This window comes from Hemicordylus capensis, chromosome 1 (genome assembly GCF_027244095.1).
Source record: "Hemicordylus capensis ecotype Gifberg chromosome 1, rHemCap1.1.pri, whole genome shotgun sequence".
NCBI lineage: Eukaryota > Metazoa > Chordata > Lepidosauria > Squamata > Cordylidae > Hemicordylus > Hemicordylus capensis.
The window spans coordinates 289,811,279-289,830,906 of NC_069657.1; the positions used below are offsets into that span (position 1 = coordinate 289,811,279).

The following is a 19,628-nucleotide window of genomic DNA, read 5'->3' on the forward strand; positions in this document are numbered from 1 at the left end:
AAGTACAAGTTTCTTTACAAAGTAGAAATATGTGCTTCTGTTAGAATCCACAGAATAAAGAGAAGTACTTTGAGAGGAGCAAAGTTGGATTTGGCTTCATCTTGGTAGACTTTAAGGTCATTCACATGACCAAACTGGGGTAGCCTTGAGGGGAGGCAGGCTCCTACCTTCCTCCTCCCAGATGATCAGAGGCTCCCAGATGATTAGAGGCTCTGCTGATTGCATGCCCAAACGACTGGTGTGGTGGTGATTGGCAGAGCTGGGATCTGGAGCCCTCCAGTAATCCCACAATGCAGTGTGCAAGGAGCACAGTGCATTGGGGAAGTTCCACACTGCTGGGTGCTCCTTCCCACCAGCTCTATGGAAGCTCAGGCTGCTGCCATCCTGAGCTTCCATATGACCCAGCCGCGAGGTAGGATTGCATGCACATGCTCTTTTACCTCACTTTGAGCCCAGGTACAAAACCTGGGCTACCCAGCGCACTGGTTTTGGGACTGATCCCAGTGGTTCTCACAGCCAGCCCTATCCAGCGCTGCCCTACCTGGGTAGGGCTGGTCATGAGAACAACCTCATTGTCTGTGCTGAAAGACCTTGCTTGATCAGCATGCCCCCTTGAGTATTATATGGCAGAAAGGAACTTCCATTTAGAGTGTACCAAGATGTTGTGCAGACGGTCTGCACTGACCCTCAATGTTTTCAATGTACATTTGCAATCTGACACAAGAAGGATTTTCAAAAATCCTTTTTTTAAAAATGGGATTTTCAGAAAGGATCATGTGCTATAGGCATATTGTGACAGGGATAAGACGGTGTGTTGATGACTAAAGAAAAGTGTTTGGGCGCCCAGATGCAAGTGATAATGAATCATGGCACTGGAGAGTCTCCCAGAGTTGTGGTGCTGGGGACTTCAATGTTATTTTGGGACCAATTTGTCTGGGGCAGCTCAGGAGTTCATAGCTGTGATGACAACTATGGGCCTATCCCAGGTGGTCTCAGGACCGACGCATATTGCACTCTGAACAGGGTGGTGCTCTGTAGGTGGGGACTCCTGTTATTTCCCCTTTGTCATGGATGGACCACCATTTGGTTAAGGTTGGACTTACGACGACGTCCCACCTCCACAGGGGCAGGGGGCCTATTTGGATGGTCTGCCCAAGAAGGTTACTGGATCCAATAGGATTCCAAGAAACCTTGGAGGGATTTAATGTTGGCTCTGCTGATGACCCTGCAGACACTCTTGGTGGAGAACTGGAATAATCAACTCACCAGGGCAGTGGACACAATCGCTCTAAGCATCCTCTCTGACCCACTTCGAAACTGGCCCCTTGGTGAGGGTGTGGCTAAAATATAAAAATTGGCTGGAACCTAAAACTCTGTCATGGGTATCTCCGATCGAAGCTCTAACACGTAAAGAAGTAAATATGCAATTGCAATGGGGTACTTATAGGGATCTGTTATATTTTCAAGAAAAGGACTGTAAGCTTAAAAGTGTAACTCAAGTACAAAATTTGGTTAGAGATTGGTTTCAGTACCATCAGTTAAATGAAGTACTGTATATAAGAAGGATCTTAAAGTTGGATTTGAGGATCAGATGTCGAGATTTGAGAAGGAGCTATGTGAAAATGATGAAAAATTAGTTTCTAAAATGTATAAGCTCTTGCTTTTGGAAGAGACAAGAGACGAAGTGGTTAAAACGACTATGGTAAAGTGGGCTCAAGATGTGGGGTGCAATATAGAAATGGCAGCCTGGGAAAAATTATGGAAAACTGATTTAAAGTTCACTGCATGTTATGTTTTAAAAGAAAATTACTATAAAATGATGTATAGAAGGTATTTGACACAAAAAAACCTGGCACTAATGTATAAAAATGTTTCAAACAAATGTTGGAAATGTGGATACTCTGAAGGAACCTTTTTTCATGTGTGGTGGACTTGTAGGAAGGCTAAGGCCTATTGGGACATGATATATAATGAGTTAAAGAAAATATTCAAAATGACATTTCCTAAGAAGCTAGAATCCTTCCTGCTGGGGATAACACAAGGTGTAATTTCTACAACTAACTTAACATTTTTTATGTATGCTTCTACGGCGGCCAGAATTATATATGCACAGAAATGGAAGAGCAATGAACTGCCTTCAAAAGAAGATTGGCTGATAAAAAATTTGGAATATGCGGAGATGGCAAAACTTACAATATTGATAAGAGACCAAAATCTAGAATGCTTTAAAGAAGATTGGAAACCATTCTTGCTGTATCTAAAGAACTATTTTCCTACTATTGATTTTACCACAGGGTTTGAAATTTAGTAATAAATGCAGGTTGGGTAGATTAAAATCATGTTTGTAAGGTTTAAATTTATGTTTTGAATTATTATTATAGCAAGGGTTAACTCTATAACTAATGATTCATGAGGAGGTGTGAGCGGGAAGTCCATATCTGTTTATTTGTTGTGAATGTTAATGTTAAGATTATTGTTAATATTAATAAAAATTTAATTGAAAAAAAAAAAAAAGCAACTGGCCCCTTGGTATACGTAAGAACCATGGGGGCAGAAGCAGCGAGGTAGGCGGCTAGAGCGCAAGTGGAGGAAGACTCAACTCAAATCCAACAGATTATTGCTAGGGATGTGCACGGAACCACGGAGGCGTAGTCCAGCACTGGAGGGAGTGTGTCTTTAAGGGGGGGATAGCACTTACTCCCCCCCGCCACTCTTCCCCCTCCAGCGCTGGACTTTTAAAAAACGTTCATGGAGTGGCAGAGATCCTCCCTGCCACCCCTGCCCCTGTCGTTGTTTTTAAAGTTAGCAAGCCGAAAAAGCTGGAGCTACGCATGCACCCTTGCTCGCCGCCGCCAGTGGTGCGCGCGCCACATACGTCACAATGATGTATGCGGGGCGCACCAGCAGCAGCGATGAGCACGCGCGCACTGCAAAGGGCACATGCGTGGCTCCAGCTTTTTCGGCTTGCTAACTTTAAAGACAACAATGGGGGCAGGGACGGCAGGGAGGAACTCTGCCGCCCCAAGAACGTTTTAAGAAAGTACAGCGCCGGAGGGGGAAGAGCAGCGGGGGGGGGGAAGTGCTATCCCCCCCTTAAAAACACACTCCCCCCCCGCTGAACCGCCGGACCATCCGAATTCCGGACCAGTCCGGAGGCCTTTTGTATGGCCCCGGACCGGTCCGTACACACTCCTAATTAATGCATAGAGAGCATTTGAAGATCTATGCTCAGACAATACGTGTGGTAAAGCAGCAATTCTTTTCCTCCCATATTGCCTCAGCAAGTTCATGTCTGGTGGAGTTGTTCAGTGTCATGAAGGGGCTAATGTGCGCCCCTTCTCCCTTGAATCAGCACTTAAAAGCAACAATAACTTACTGTGACCTTTTCAATGAGTTCTTTGTGGACAAAACCTGTCGTATTTGGGCCGACTTAGATTCAAACTCCACAATTGTTATGGATTCTGATGCCAAGGTTTCCAGCAGCTCCTTTTATGTGATGACCCTGAATCAGTTTCAGTTTGTGACTCCTGAAGATGTGGACGGGTTGCTTGGAATGGTGCAGCCTACCACCTGCCCTCTTGATCCTTGATCCTTGCTATACTATCTGGCAGGGAGGCTGTTGTTGAGGTCCTGGTAGAGATTATAAATGCTTCTCTGAGAGAGGGCAGGATGCCTCCTTGTCTTAAGGAAGCAATCATTAGACTTCTTCTAAAGAAACCTGCATTAGATCCCTCAGAGTTGAGCAATTATAGGCCTGTTTCCAACCTTCCATGGTTGGGCAAGGTGACTGAGAAGGTGGTGGCCTCACAGCTCAAGGCGGTCTTGGAGGAAACTGATTATCTAGACCCATTTCAAACTGGCTTTCGGGCAGGTTATGGGGTGGAGACTGCCTTGATCGGCCTGATGGATGATCTCCAATTGGGAATTGATGGAGGGAGTATGACTCTGTTGGTCCTTTTGGATCTCTTGGCAGCTTTCGATACTATTGATCATAGTATCCTTCTGAAGTCTGAGGGGATTGCAGGTGGGAGTCACTGCTTTGCAGTGGTTTTGCTCCAACCTCATGGGCAGATTACAGATGGTGTCTCTTGGATACTGTTGTTCTTCAAAATCTGAACTTCTGTATGGTGTCTCTCAGGGCTCCGTTTGTCTCTGATGTTATTTAACATCTACATGAAACTGCTGGGAAAGATCATCAGGGGATTTGGTGCAGGGTGTTATCAATATGCTGATGACACCCAAATCTATTTCTCCATGTCAGCATCATCAGGAGAATGCATAACCTCCCTAAATGCCTGCCTGGAGGCAGTAATGGGCTGGATGAAGGATAACAAACTGAAGCTGAATCCAGATAAGACAGAGGTACTTACAGTATTGTGTGGGGTTGAAATCGGGAGATGATTTTGATCTGCCAGTTCTGGATGAGGTCACACTCCCCAGAAGCAACAGGTATGCAGTCTTGGGGTGCTTCTGGATCCAAACCTCTCCCTCGTGTCCCAGGTTGAGGCGGTGGCCAGAGGTGCTTTTTTTCAGCTTTGGCTGATAATCCAGCTGCGTCCTCAAAACAGTGGTACATCTTGGTAATCTCTAGGCTGGATTACTGCAATGTGTTCTATGTGGGGCTGCGTTTGTACATAGTCCGGAAATTGGAGTTGGTCCAGAAGGCGGCAGCCAGGTTGGTCTCGGGGTCATCTAGGAGAGACCATATTTCTCCTGTGTTGAAGGAACTGCACTGGCTACTGATACGTTTCCGGGCAAAATACAAGGTGCTGGTAATTACTTATAAAGCCCTATACATCTTAGGGCCTGGGTATGCAAGAGAATGTCGTCTTCTCCATGAGCCCCACTGCCTGCTAAGATCATCTGGAGAGGTTTGCCTGCGGCTGCCGCCAACTCATCTGGTGGCTACTCGGGAACGTGCCTTCTGCATTGTAGCCCCTGGACTTTGGAATGAGTTCCATGTTGAAATACGAGCCTCCCCATCTCTGGCAACTTTAAAAAAGGCACTGAAGACACATGGAGACCTGGTCAGGAGAGGCTAGTGTCTCTCCTGATCCTTTTGGATTTCTCAGCAGCTTTTGATACCATTGACCATGATATCCTGCTGGGTTGCTTAAAGGAGGTGGGCTTGGGTGGCACTGTTTTACAGTGGTTCTGCTCCTACCTCTCTGGCAGATTCCAGATGGTGTCGATTCGAGACTATTGCTCTGACAAGTGAGAGCTGAAGTGTGAGGTTCCACAAGGCTCCATACTGTCTCCAATACTTTTTAACATCTACATGAAACCGCTGGGAGAGGTAATCAGGAAGTTTGGTCTGGGGTGCTATCAATATGCTGATGACACCCAGATCTATTTCTCTATACCAACTTCATCAGGAAATGGCATGACCCCCCACCCCCAAGTGCCTGCCTGGAGGCGATATTGTGCTGGATGAGGGATAACAGACTGAAGTTGAATCCAAACAAGATGGAGGTGCTGTCTCTAGGGGGTCGGGATCAAAGAGATGGCTTAGATCTGCCTGTTCTGGATGGGGTTACACTCCCCCTAAGAGATCAGGTTCGTAGGCTGGGAGTGCTCCTGGATCTCAAACTCTCCCTAGTTTCTCAGGTTAAGGCTGTGGCCAGGAGTGCTTTTTATCAGCTTTGGCTGATACGTCTGTTCTTGGAGACAAGTGACCTTAAAACGGTGGTACATATTCTGGTAACCTCTAGGCTTGACTACTGTAATGCACTCTATGTGGGGCTGCCTTTGTACGTAGTTCGGAAACTACAGTTAGTACAGAATGCGGCAGCCAGACTGATCTCTGGGTTTACCCGAAGGGGCCATATAACACCAATTCTAAAAGAACTACACTGGCTGCCGATAGGTTTCCAAATGAAATACAAAGTGCTAGTTATTACCTATAAGGCCCTTAGCAGCTTAGGTCCAGGGTATTTAAGAGAGCGCCTTCTCTGTCGTGAACCCTCTCGCCTATTAAGATCATCTGGAGAGGTCCAACTATGGGTGCCGCAAACTCGTTTGGTGGCCGGGCCTTTTTTGTGACTACCCCAGGGCTTTGGAACACGCTCCCTGCTGAAATAAGAGCATCTCCTTCTCTGTTTGCTTTTAGGACGACCTTGAAGACATACCTGTTTTCCGAGGCCTTCAACTGAGATTCGATTTTTAAATTTTAATGTGTTTTTAACATGTTTTTATCTAATTTATATCTTATAGTTTCTAAATGTGTTATATTTTGTTTTAATTCTGTACACTGCCTCAAGATTTTTATACTAGGTGGTATATAAATTCAGTAAGTAAGTAAATAATAATTTTATTTTGCCAGGCTTTTAATTAGATTAATAGTTTTAAATAATTCTAATACTGGGTTTTAAATGTTTTTAATCTTTTAAATGATTTTAATTGTTAATTGATTTAATGTTTTAAATGATTTTAATTGTAAACCACCCAGAGACGCAAGTTTTGTGCAGTATAGAAATATTATAAATAAATAAATAAATAATGATAAATAAATAAAGTATGTTATGTTTTGAATGAGGAAGGCACCATGTAAATGCTACGTAGCACTTTTGCTTAAGGGGATGGAACTCATGTTTTTCCTGTTTGCCCATTTTCCAGGACTTAGGAATACAAACCATCAACTACTTTTCTTGTGCAAGCTCCTTTGAAATTACTGGCACAAGAGTTTGTTTCAAAGGGAGCTTGTGCAGGAATGTTTCCTAGTAGACTGTGCCCTTTCTTCTTACTTGCTTCCTTTGAAGAGCAGTAGCTTTCCAAGATCTTGTTAGGTACAGATCTTTCCCAGTCCCAGTACCAGGGACTGAATTTGGGATATTACACATGCCAGTCATCTGCTCTACCACAGGGTTATGAACTCCCCTCTGTGGTCACCATTGTTCGCTATGCTGATGGAAAGGATTGAAGGTCACATAATGAAATTGAAAGTGCAGTCCAGGAGAATGAAGTGTGTTTCTCAGCAGTTTTCAAATGCTCAGAATGCCAGCTTTTTGTTTAGTATGGAGCACCAAGATCAGGCTCATATGAGGGATTCTTCTCTTTCCTTTAAGAGCTTGATCATTGTTACATCTATCCTTAGTAGGAACCTTAAGTAGACTTCCTAGTCACCATAGTGAATGAGGGTTGGTTTGCAGTGCCCAAACATCACTTCATCTCTCTTCACTTAAGGACTTCCGCAGTGCATGTGAACTCTCTCCATTTGGAACTATTACAGGTAAGACACTGTGAGCAGACTGATGAATGATCACTGTTCGATGCATGCAAATTATTTATTTATTTATTTATTAGAAGATTTAATATATTGCCCACTCCAAAGATTCTGGGCGGTGTACAATGACATGTAAATAAGCAAACATTAAAAATTACAATCAAATATTACTTTAAAAATTGCAAACTAAAATGTATAATGGAAAGTAAATAAAGTAAACTGCAGGGCAAATGCCTGGCAGAAAAGAAAGGTCTTCAATAAGGATTTAAAGACTGGTAAAGAGGGAGCTAGATGAATCTGACAGGGAAGAGAATTCCAAAGAAGTGGAACAGCAACCGAAAAAGCCCTTTTGCCGGGTCCTAGAACTCCAAACCTCATGAAAATCAGGGACCAACAACAGGGCTATCTGAAATGATCTAACAGGATGGGATGTAACTGGATGGGAAAGGCGATTCTGTAGGTAAACAGGCACCAAGCCCCGCAAGGCTTTGAAGGTAAGAATCAGGATTTTGAATTGAATTTGGAAGCAAATGGGTAACCAGTGCAGCGACTGGAGGAGAGGTGTTATCCTATCATATCTTTTGGCACCCATAAGTAGGCGAGCCGCTGCATTCTGGACCCGCTGAAGCTTCCCGATCATCTTCAAAGGTAGCCCTAGGTGAAGCATGTTATAGTAATCTAAGCGAGAGATGACAAGGGCATGAGTCACTGTCGTTAGTGCCTGCCAATCAAGATAAGGGTGTAATTGGCAAACCAGATGAAGATGGGCACATGCACTTCTAGCCGCAGCCTCCACCTGTTGTTCAAGCAGGAGGCATGAGTCCACAAGAACCCCCAGTAATGGACAAGCTCCTTTGGGGGCGGCACCACCCCATCCAAAAAAAAGGTTTGGATCCAACTGTTGGCCGTTACAAGGGCTAAATAAGAGCAGCTCAGTCTTAGTGGGGTTTAGTCTGAGCTTATTTTGAGTCATCCAGATCTTAACAGCTTCCAGACATCGAGCAAGCACAGAAACAGCATCCCCAGCATGATCTGGGATGGCAATATACAGCTCAGTATCATCAGCGTATTGATGGAGTCTCACCCCAAACTGGCAAATGACCTGACCCAGCAGCTTCATAAAGATGTTGAAAAGGATAGGGGCAAGAACCGAACCTTATTACTTGGTGTTGCAGTCATCAAGTGATGATGGTGAGTTATGACTGTGCATTTGCCTTCCCATATGACTGCTGATGCTTCAGCAACATCCAAAGTGGCTTTCCAGTCATAAAGCTAGTAGAAAGACTGAAGCATGATTTATTCAGACCTCAAAAAATATTTTGGCAACAAAGCAGCAGCATATTGGGAGGAGCAAGGGCAACAAAAAGGTAGGAAAGAAGGTGAATATTCACAGTAGTAAAGAATTTTGTGGGGAAATGTATTGTCTCACCTCAAAGAATGACTTTTGTCTCAGAAACCAAAACAGATGAACACTTGCTTTATTCCAAATTTGAACCTGGGTATCCTCCAGCAACCATATGACTATTTTGGCTTTAAACATAGAAGATACTTGCAAGCAGATTTTTAAAGGAGAGAATGGAAACAGCTCATCAATGCAACATATCTGGCATGTGCAAAGGATATCCAGCTTACACCAAAAAAAAAAAACAACTGTCCTCCCTTTAACATGGTGTTGGATTAGGCTATCCAACCTGGACCAGACAATTTGAACTTGCTCCTTTTAAATAATACACTTTCCAACTACGTTTGTAATATTGTAGGAGGTCCAAAAAAGTAAGTTTCCCCCAACCATTCTTCACTAGTCTTCACTAATAGTGCATCCCATTATAGGTCAGTTGCCTAGCATTGTACAATCTTGGGCTAGCTGAAATCAGAAATGGAAGGCAAATTGTAGTAGTGAAGGAAATCACTTAGATATGTGTTAGTATGAAAACATCAAATAAATGCATACAGCTGGTGGTTAATGTTTCTGGAGGTGGTAACCTTATGAATTTTGTGGTCAGCATTTTGTAGAAATAGAATGTTACTCCTTTGTTGAATCGAGTCTGACAGCTATACATCCCAGGTGTGGATAGATTTCATTTCACTTCGCTACTGCTCAGCAGCACTTTCTGCAATGTTCAGCAACTGCAAAACTGCCATTTGGAGTGTGTGTGTGAGTGAGTGATTTTGTGTGTGTGTGTGTGAGAGAGAGAGAGAGAGAGAGAGAGAGATTTGCTTTCAGGTCCCTTCCTAGCATCTCTGTCAGGACTACTTTGTCCTTTCCTTTTCCATTCTTTTAAATGTATCCTGCCCAGAGAGTTTTCAGTGCTAGTTCTCTCCATTTCCTGCTCTTCGGAATCGTGTAGGAATCATAGCATCACAGCACTAGAAGAAGCTGCTGCTCTAAACGGATGGGACCCCATCTACTACCCTGCCTACTCAGATATTATAAAGATTTGTGTCGTCAGTGACCATGACGTTTTGTAGGAAGTTGCCCATTTATGGAGACTAGAGCAAATGATATCATCACAATAGGTGGCTCCTCTCTACATAGGGATCATTTGTAAAATGAGATTACAGGCATTTATCTGGAAAACAGGAGGCAGAGGCACCTGCTTTATGTAATTGATATCCTGGGGAATAGTGCTGTACAGTAATCAAGACAGATCTTTTTTTCTCAGTGATTTGATTATGTGTTGGAAATAACCCTCCTTTTCCTGCCTGAGCAATAAAGCCCCTTATCCACATGGAATAAGCTCCAGACCATGTTTTCTGTTATGCTTGAATATATGGGACATGCATTGCAATCCTATGCGTGCCACACTGCTGCAGTATAGTTGTTTTGCAGAGCTGTGTAGCAGGCTAGTCAAAGCTGTGACTAACAGTTCGTTCCTTGGATACATAGTTCAGTCTCTGGCCTTTGTTTTAAAAATTTTTTCCCCTCCTCGACAATGAATTTGAATTGTTCATCGATTGCATATTTTTCCTGTTCTGTGTGAGGTTTCATGCTCTGTGTCTGGATGCTGCCTGCAGTACAAGAGCCTTTAATACGGTAAGTCAAAGATGACTCAATTCTTACTCTCTTGCCTTCTGTGTATACTTTCATTCCATACCATGCTGTGATGCTAGTAAGTATGATGTAGACGGGGGGGAATATTGTCTTAATTAGTCCTTCAGCTCATTAATTTTCAACAGAGGCTTTTTCTCTCCCCGCTCCCCCAGTACTTTGCACCATGTTTCCCCCCCTTTTCTTCTTCAGTACAAGCAATGAGCTGTACTGTCTTCAAACAAAATGCTCTCTGGCTTTCTTATTTTGTATTTAAGCCTTGCTGCATTGCATGGTGTGCCTGAACTGCAGGGACACGTTGGGAAAATGTGTATTAAGTAAGAAGTGTTGAACTTAACAGGTGATGCTGAAAAGGGGGGAAGGCAAGTTCAGCCTGCAGTTAACCTTTGCAATATATAATTTGCAAAACAGGACTGATTTGAGGATTTATTTTTCTGTTAAAGTGAGTCTGTGCCATCTCATGGACTGCTGCTTTCAGTATTCTTTTAGCAAACCTAGGGACCTTCAGCTGCCTTCGCTTTCATTTGAAGTGAAGCCAGTAGTATTAAAAGCCCTACAAAAAAGAAAAGGGGAAAGGCAGCTCTTCTTGGTAATGCAAGGTGCAGAAGAGAAGTCAGTAGTACCTCTTATCAACTGCATTAAATGTGACAAATGGAAGGGGGTAGCAGGGGTAGGGTGGGGGTGGGGAGATAGGCTGAGAATTGATGCTGTTGTACGGACATGAGACCACTGCTGAAAACGTTGTTTAAGACCAGCACTCTGTTTTTAATAGCCTTGGAAATGGCATTCTGGCCAATAATGAGGTTTTTAGGTAATAGAGAAATATTACTCCATGCATAGCACATAAAGGATTTTTTTCTGTACAATGATACAAATTGCTGTAGAAGAAATACAACCAAAGGGTCTAGTGTATCACTAGGTTACTAGGTCTTCTTGACTAAGGTTCACCTATGATGGTCTTTACTGGAAAGGGTAACTTTCTAACAACTCTTTATTACTGTCTGGAATGCTGAAATGCATGTATTCAGGCATCCTTCCCCATTTGATGTGATTTTCAAGGGTAAGCGTAAGCGATTCTTGGCAATGACATACAAATATTTAAAATGAAGAGATATTTGACAGAAGCTACTTGTGAATGATAAATTCTTTGTGTAAAGCAACCCATTCCATCTTTCACCTCTCTTTTCAGGAAAGAATATTCACTGAGTAGCTGGCACTTGTACTTTTATTCTTGTTAACATGCCTTTCGGTGTATAAATTCATGATGAGTTTTGAGGAAGATCTAAGATCTTTCTTATCAGTGTGATTGTTTTGTAACCATGAATTACTACATAATTTGCTCATAAATAGTTGTTCATTGGATCCATGTCTAGCATGATTTGGGGCCATATGATGCAGCCTGTATGTTCTTTGTTCAGCAACAAGTGATCAGATAAGATCATGCAGACCAATACATCCAAAATCGGTACTCTGTGAATAGCTGGTTATCAGCTAGTTTACAGAACGTCTACATGCTCAGAGCTTATTTCTGTGATAGCCCAGTTTTGTGTTGCTTTTTCCTGCTTCTTGAAATGCTGGGAAGCAAAGGCACTTGCTTACTTTCAGTCATCAGTATGTTAAACAGACACATGAGCTATTAGGCATTAAGTCTTTGACATTCAAGCAGAACCACTTTGAAATATTTATTTAACAAACATATATGCATGTGTGTGCCCTTAATGTACTTGGACTTGTTATTTTTAATATAGGAGAAACAAAAGTTTGCGTCTGTACACTGTTGTAAATCTCTAGAGGAAATTCATAGGTATGAAGGGTAAGATTCCATTCAGGCATTGAATTGCTTCTATGTTACTTCATTGTAATTGTGACATGCAGCTTTTTATGTACTCTGGCTGATTGAATTTTAACTATAATCTGATTTGCATAAATTAACTTTCAGAGAAAATTTTCAGTCTTTTTTCCCCTCAGACAACTGCCAACAATGCTTAAATGGTCCATTCCAATGAACATCAAACATTTTAAAGGCATGCTGTTGATTTAACATGGTGGAGAAAGTATACAGTTAATATAGGAGTAATTAGGATAGTAACTCTAGACAAATTTTCCACTTTTCAAACTATTATAAATCATGAAAAGGCTGATTTAACTTAATCATGTAAAAATAAACTCCACTCACATTGTCTGAAACTTGAGGTCTATTCTAAGACTGAAAGATAAAGATCCTTGAATATTTAATGTTTAATATTCTCATTGCAATCTTCACCTAATACAAATTTCAACTGAAATGTTTCATGTTTTTGAATTAAGATATGTTTTATTCATCAAAGCCATGGTTGTCTCTAGTGCAATTAAGCTGCATTGGGTTAATATTGGTGCTGGGTTTTAGAACCCCTTGCCTTGGAATCTTACACATGAAGAAGTCATCTGAATTTGTGAAGATAGGGTAGGATCTCACAGAATAATCTAATCAGTGTTCACGTACAGCCTGATTCCATGCAGAATTACACTCAATGGGGTTGAGTGTGCACAGCTTTGCGTGTTCTGTTCTTTCATGATAAGTTCAAAGTTGTGGGTAAAGAGGGCATCAAACTTACACTTAGTCTAACAATGATAGCAATAATGCTAGTAGTGGAAATTGAGAATTTTCTCTCCAGTTCAGCAGTGGTTAAACAAAAGCTGCTACATAATGGATAGTTTAAAGCTAAAATATCTTTAGTGTTATAATAGTTGACATAATGTTATATTATGATAGTTTAAAACTAAGATTTCACTCCTGTTTAAAGCTATTCAAATATTGTAGGTTGTCCAGCAGTTAATACAATACTGGGGAAATTATTACAGGAAGTATACATTTAGCTGGATAAATCATATTTCAAAAGAGAAGGATAAATTTTTTTTGAAAGTATTATGCAGTACTATTAATCTTTAATGGTTGGTTTTGGAAGCATTTTTTGTATCTTTGTAATCTAATAAAAATTATAGGTAAAGATGAGATCTATTCGTTCTCTGGATATGGTTGATGAACAGGATCCACTGAACTGGCAACCAACATGCATCCATAGCTCACTGTTGAAATCCACATCATCGTGCTTGAGAATATTAGTTGGGGTGCAGAAATTGAAGATGTATGTCTTCATGCATGAAATACATCTGCACTATGGTACAGCCCAGTCCTGTTCATGTGCATGTACAAGTCTCATTGAATTCACTGGGATTTACTTCAGAGTAAGTGTGCATAGGATTGCAGCTTGAGCAGACTGCTTTTATTATTTTATTTATGTATTTACTATTTATTAAAACATTTTTATACCGCCCAAAACTTACGTCTCTGGGCGGTTTACAACACTTTTACTTCACTGTGCAGTATGAAACGTGCTACAATAGAGATTTGCATGTATTTAACTGTGACTAGTAAATATTACATTCTTTATAAACCTTAATACAAAATTAAGGCTCTATAGATATTGTTAATTCAAGTGCAATGTGATCCTAAGCAACCTTACTCATAAGTAAGACAGCCTGAGCTCATGAGACCTGCCCCCAAGTTAGCAAACATAGGACTGCAGCCACAGCATTATATCAGCTCCAGCTAAAGAACAGGAAACTATTTATTTGCTTAGTGTAGTAGGGTTATTAGAGATCTATTAATGCTATTTGGATGAAAAGCCTCTACCATGAAGCTTGCAGTGCATTCTGGGAATGAGAGTCTAAATAATGAACTAAATCAACATGAAGAACAAACTGCTCAGTTGGTTTTGGTAAGCCATTTAATGTTTCTCCCTATTTGTAGGACAGTGATGTTAGCTTGTGGTAGCAAAATTAAAAAGCTTTCAAGAAACTTGAGTGTTTGTAAAAAGAAGAAGAAGAAGAAAGAGTAGAGGCTTACTTGTAACCTGCTTGTAAGCAACTTCTTGGCAACTTCTTTTTCTGTAAAGGGCAATGGCTCCTGTAATAAACATATTATACTGTGTAGTAACACTGTGGCTTTTAAATGTGAAGCAGCATTACTGTTTATAAATCCTTAATTTTGGGTGTTCTATAAACTGGAGATATGTAGGGTGGGAGTTTCCCTTCTGGGATTGCCTGTCAACGAGAAGATGACTTTTAAAAAGTCAACCCCGCCAACAAACCATGAGATCAGTTGCCAAAATGTTTTGTGTAAAAGTAAGAATTTTGGACTGGTTGCTACAATTTTTGAGCAAGGCTGGCATTTTTAAAAGCAAAAGTTAGCAGCATTATTAGCAGCCCATGCACATTCAGGTACAGTTCACCATTTCAGATGCTACTGCATTGTAGGATTGTAGGATATTTTCTCTCTCACCAAAATTTGTGATGGAACACATCGTTCTGGACACCTCCCCCTTCCAATGGATTGGATATTTTAAAAAATGAAAATGTCTATGGATTGTATGGATTCAATGGGTTTTTAAAAGTATGTATTTAGGTGTATATTGAAATGTATTTTCATACCAGCTGTTTGGGTAGGAAATATGTGAAAATACATATTTAAATAAGTATTTAAATATGTACCTAAATGCTGGTTTTTCTGGTGACAGAAAAGAAACCTGACAGTTTATAGCAGAAGAGAATGGAATGGAAATCAAAGGGAAATGGGCAATGTTTCAATCAAATGGAAACAGATTGCCATTTCTGATGAACAGTGCCACTAGGTGCAATAAAATCAGGGCTCCAGCAAGAAGGCACCTTCCCCGATGAAACTGGCAGAGATGCAGATGAATTCTCAGCACATTCTCTTATCTCATCTGAGGGTTTTTAAAGAATTCCCCCCTAAATGTGCTACAAGCCCTTGTTCAAACAGGGTTCTGTAGCATGTGTAGAGGGGCAATTTTCTGATGAACAACCCTTACATGAGATTAGAGGACAGGCCGAGAACATGCTGGCACATCCACTAGTGTCATTGGGGTAGGTGTGTTCTTGGTGGGGCCCCAACTTGATCACATGTAGTTAATCCAAACTGGCCCAGAGAGATGCACTGATCCCTAACAGCTTGGGAAACAAGAGGGTGCCTGTGTTTGCCTCTTGTGCAGCTGTCGTCACAGCCTTTGTTGAGCGAAGACAGACAGAATGGGTGGTGGAAGGGTGATGTAGCAACTTGGTAGGGGGAAGCTGTGGGAGATTGCTTTCACGCCTACTTTGCCCAGCTCTTTTGCCCCTTACTAGACAAGGACAAGCTCATCCCCTGTGCAGAAGAGCAAATGGAAGGAGTTGGCTATTTCTTCCAATCCTGTAGGAGTCTACGAGGGTTTACTTTCTGATTGGACCCTGGCTTTGCCCCTGCACGTACCCAGGCAGCCAAACATCTAAAATCAAAAGCTGGCAATCCTATTCCCCTACAAGAGTATTATTGGTATTGACTTAACTGGGAACAGACTGTGATCAAGATGCTTATAACTGAAGGCCATATCTTCGTAACCATTTCCCAGTGCTAAGGAATCAGAATACTATGTGAACTTCTGATAGGCTCTGTGGTATTCATGTAGAATACCAGAAATGATCTTCTTCAGTCTTCTTTCAGTGCACTCTATTTCTCCAAAAAGCAAGATTTTCAAGGTGGTGTCCATTTTCTTCTTTTTCCAGTGCCTCCGCATAGTCTACCATTAGAGAAATTCCCAAATGAACTTTCTGTAGTACGAAGAGGCAGTATGATAAATGTTTCTGTGAGGCAAAACAAAGGGCTAGATCATATTCTTCCTCTGTGACAGAGCAGATCTTCAGTGTCCTTGATAAAGCAAAATGCAGATTTTTAGGAACATTGCACACAGGCACTTCTTTTTTAAGCCTTTCTGTGGCTCAGTAAGTCCAGGTTCTGGCATATTGTGGGATGACTGATCCAAGAAAGAATTATCTCCCTGTATTCCCCCTTTGCTGAATCTGTGCATTTGGTAGCATAAACTAGATCAGGTGCTAATGCTGCATGAAACAGCATTACATCCCACTGGGTGGCCTCTGTGGATACTGCTGTACAGCTACAGGGGAGTTCAGCAAAATCTATGGTTGTCAAAGGAGCCCTACTGTTAGGAGGAGAATTGACACAGCAGTGCCAGTGAGTTGCTTTTAAGGGAGTGTATTGAAATGCCTATAGGACCCTAAACCAGTGGCAGAGCACAGGATTTATTGCATAAGACCCCATTTTCTTTAAAGGGCTTCAGGTACCAGGGCTGGAAAAAGCTTCTGTTCCAAGACTTGGATTGCTGCTGAAGTAGATAATATTGGGTTGGATGGACCAGTGCTCTGGATCTACTTTGTACAGGTTAAACTCGGAAAATTAGAATATCGTGCAAAAGTCCATTAATTTCAGTAATGCAAATTAAAAGGTGAAACTGATATATGAGACAGACGCATTACATACAAAGCGAGATAAGTCAAGCCTTAATTTGTTATAATTGTGATGATCATGGCGTACAGCTCACGAACACCCCAAATCCACAATCCCAGAAAATTAGAATATTACATGGAACCAAGAAGACAAGGATTGTAGAATAGAACAATATCGGACCTCTGAAAAGTATAAGCATGCATATGTATTCAGTACTTGGTTTGGGCCCCTTTTGCAGCAATTACTGCCTCAATGCGGCATGGCATGGATGCTATCAGCCTGTGGCACTGATGAGGTGTTATGGAAGACCAGGATGCTTCATTAGCGGCCTTCAGCAATTCTGCATTGTTTGGTCTCATGTCTCTCATCCTTCTCTTGGCAATGCCCCATAGATTCTCTATGGGGTCAGGTCAGGCGAGTTTGCTGGCCAATCAAGCACAGTACACTGTATACTTTTCAGATGTCTGATATTGTTCTATTCTACAATCCTTGTCTTCTTGGTTCCATGTAATATTCTAATTTTCTGAGATTGTGGATTTGGGGTTTTCATGAGCTGTATGCCATGATCATCACAATTATAACAAATTAAGACTTGACTTATCTCGCTTTGCATGTAATGCGTCTGTCTCATATATCAGTTTCACCTTTTAATTTGCATTACTGAAATTAATGGACTTTTGCATGATATTCTAACTTTCCGAGTTTCACCTGTATGTTTCAGAGCTTTATGTGTTGTGGGGAAGTATAATCTTTTCATTTATATGTGAAGCTTTTATTTATTTTGTTTTGTTAAAAACCCTAAGTCACTTGGTCAGAAATTTTGGAGAACTTATTAACTTTGACAGCTCTTCACTCTTCCACAGAATAATTTGCAGAAGCAAAGATCATGATCATGTCTGGCCACTTCTAAAGGATAGATTTTATAGAGTGACATTCCTAGGAGTACTTTGAGTTTGTATGTGTTACCAAAAAATGCTTCTTTCAGAAGCCCCTGTGACATTAAGCATATTTCTATCTGATTTATTTTGCTCACTGATGACAGAAATGCCACCTAAGAAGATGATGAGAATATTAAGGAATGTATTTTCCTCTACCCTTTCCCATTTATTTGTGGTTTTTGACAGCTGCTTCTATCCTTTGCAGTCAATTTTCTCTTTTCCTCTCAAATTATTTCCCATTTATGCAGAACTTTTGTACAGCAACTAAAAATGTACATCCTAAGGCAGAAATATCACTTAAAAACTGTAAAGTTAGGAAGAGAGGATGAGATAATGTCTAACTGGCTAGGTTAATTTAACAATAGCTCCCCTGTTTTAATTATTGCCACACAGATATTTTAGAAGTATATCTCATGCAAAACGCCATCCGCCCACACGTACCTTGCTTTAAAACGGAGAACCACTAGTTCTTTCCATCTTCTGCATGGACATTGCTCTATCTTGTACTGAGCAAAAGGAGAGTGGCAACACTGGCCACAATCCAAAGACATGCACATGGGTCTGGAGGTTCTCAACTGAATTTTGTTTTCCCCCCTTTTGTGCATCAGGCCATTGTTCCATGTCACAAAATGCTTTGAAAACTCACCTCACTTTCCAAAGCTGTCCGTCATGTGGCATGGGAGGAGGCTGCTGTTTGAGAAGCAGGTGCCACCAATCCCCAGGGACATGTACAGCTCTGTTGAAGGAATAGAGCTGACAATGGGTTCATCATTCTATGAATTTTGGCCACTGGTAGGGACTATTGAGCAATCTGTCTCTGATTCATGTTTTCAGATCTTTGACTTTTCATCTGAATATTCACTGCTCTGTGTTTGTGAATGCGTGCATGCATGGGATGAGTAGTCTGAGGAAGGAATGTACTTATTGCACCCCCAGGCCCCAATGAAGACAGGATACACTTAAATGGAGTAAAATAGGGCCATTTTATTGATGTACAGTAGAAATAAGACTTGCAGTGAGGCACCTAACTAACCAGAATGCGGGTAGTCCTCCCATGTGAGACAGCCTCCTAAGGAGGGCCGTCTCACACCAGGGTGAAGAGCCCGGTGCTGATTCTGTCAGGCGCCAGGTCCTGACAACCTCTCACCATGAGTCTTTCCCCCACTAAGGGGAGAGTGACACAGCCCACTTCAACCCAAGCCGCAGAGCTCTGAGTGGTGAGCTGGGCCATCCCCTGATGAGGGGCCATGCCCAACTCTCTGGGCTGCAAAAACCCTGAAGGGCTGTCCCCTGGCCCTCCCTCACCTCAAATGGCCGACTGGCCAGACAACATCAATCAATCTACCTACCCCACACCTGCACTCTCCTGCCAAGTGACCTATTATACCCTTAATATATGACCCAACTCCAAAAGATTCAGTGAGAAGTAGGTGAAAAAAGGCCACACCTAGAGCCAATCTGTTGTGACCCCAAATAAATTCCTATTCGGCCCCACTGGTGACTCGCTATCCCTCCCTGAGAAATGGGCGGGCGGCCGGGTGCCACACTGCAGAGCAACTGGTCTGCATAGAGGCCAGCCAGTGCTGTAACTGGCTCAGCCTCTGATTGGCTGATCCTGGCTTGTGGGGGGGGGAGGCAAGATGGCAGTGCCATGCCTGCCTTCATGTGCCAAGGGCACAACTTGCACAGCGGTGGGGATCGGCATTTTAAAGAGGAATGGCCCACTATGGGACAACCCACTGTCAACTCTATTCCTTGACTGGTGCAGGAAAATACATAGTAATCAGCTATATATGCAGAACAGATTGTGTGGACTGATAGGACATCCAGTGCTTTGAAGTACATACTTACATGTGCAGGCATGTTTTTCGTGAATGCCTGGACAGCAACTTCCCACATTCCTTTTTGGGCATAAACACGGCCAGGGGAAGTGTCTTTTGGGATACGATCCAGTCAGCTAAATGAGTGAGGATGGGTGCAAGCTGAAGGACATTGCAGGTTTGAGCTGCGGGACTCTGAAATGCTGAAACAGCATCGGTTGTCCTGGCAATTAGAACTTTTGGACATGCCTTTCTATTCAGA

General features: G+C 42.0%; 1 protein-coding gene across 12 annotated transcripts in view; it reads left to right on the forward strand.

Moving 5' to 3' along the window:
- DLGAP2 (DLG associated protein 2) overlaps window positions 1-19,628 on the forward strand; it is a 691,732-nt gene that overhangs the window by 208,056 nt on the left and 464,048 nt on the right. For 2 of the 12 annotated variants that reach the window (XM_053286149.1, XM_053286145.1), the window contains exon 1: window positions 10,045-10,256. The exons of the other annotated variants lie outside the window; for them this stretch is intronic. The gene's annotated coding sequence lies outside the window, so the exon portion shown is untranslated. Of the gene's footprint in view, window positions 1-10,044; window positions 10,257-19,628 lie in introns of those variants that run through there. 12 annotated transcript variants of the gene reach the window in all.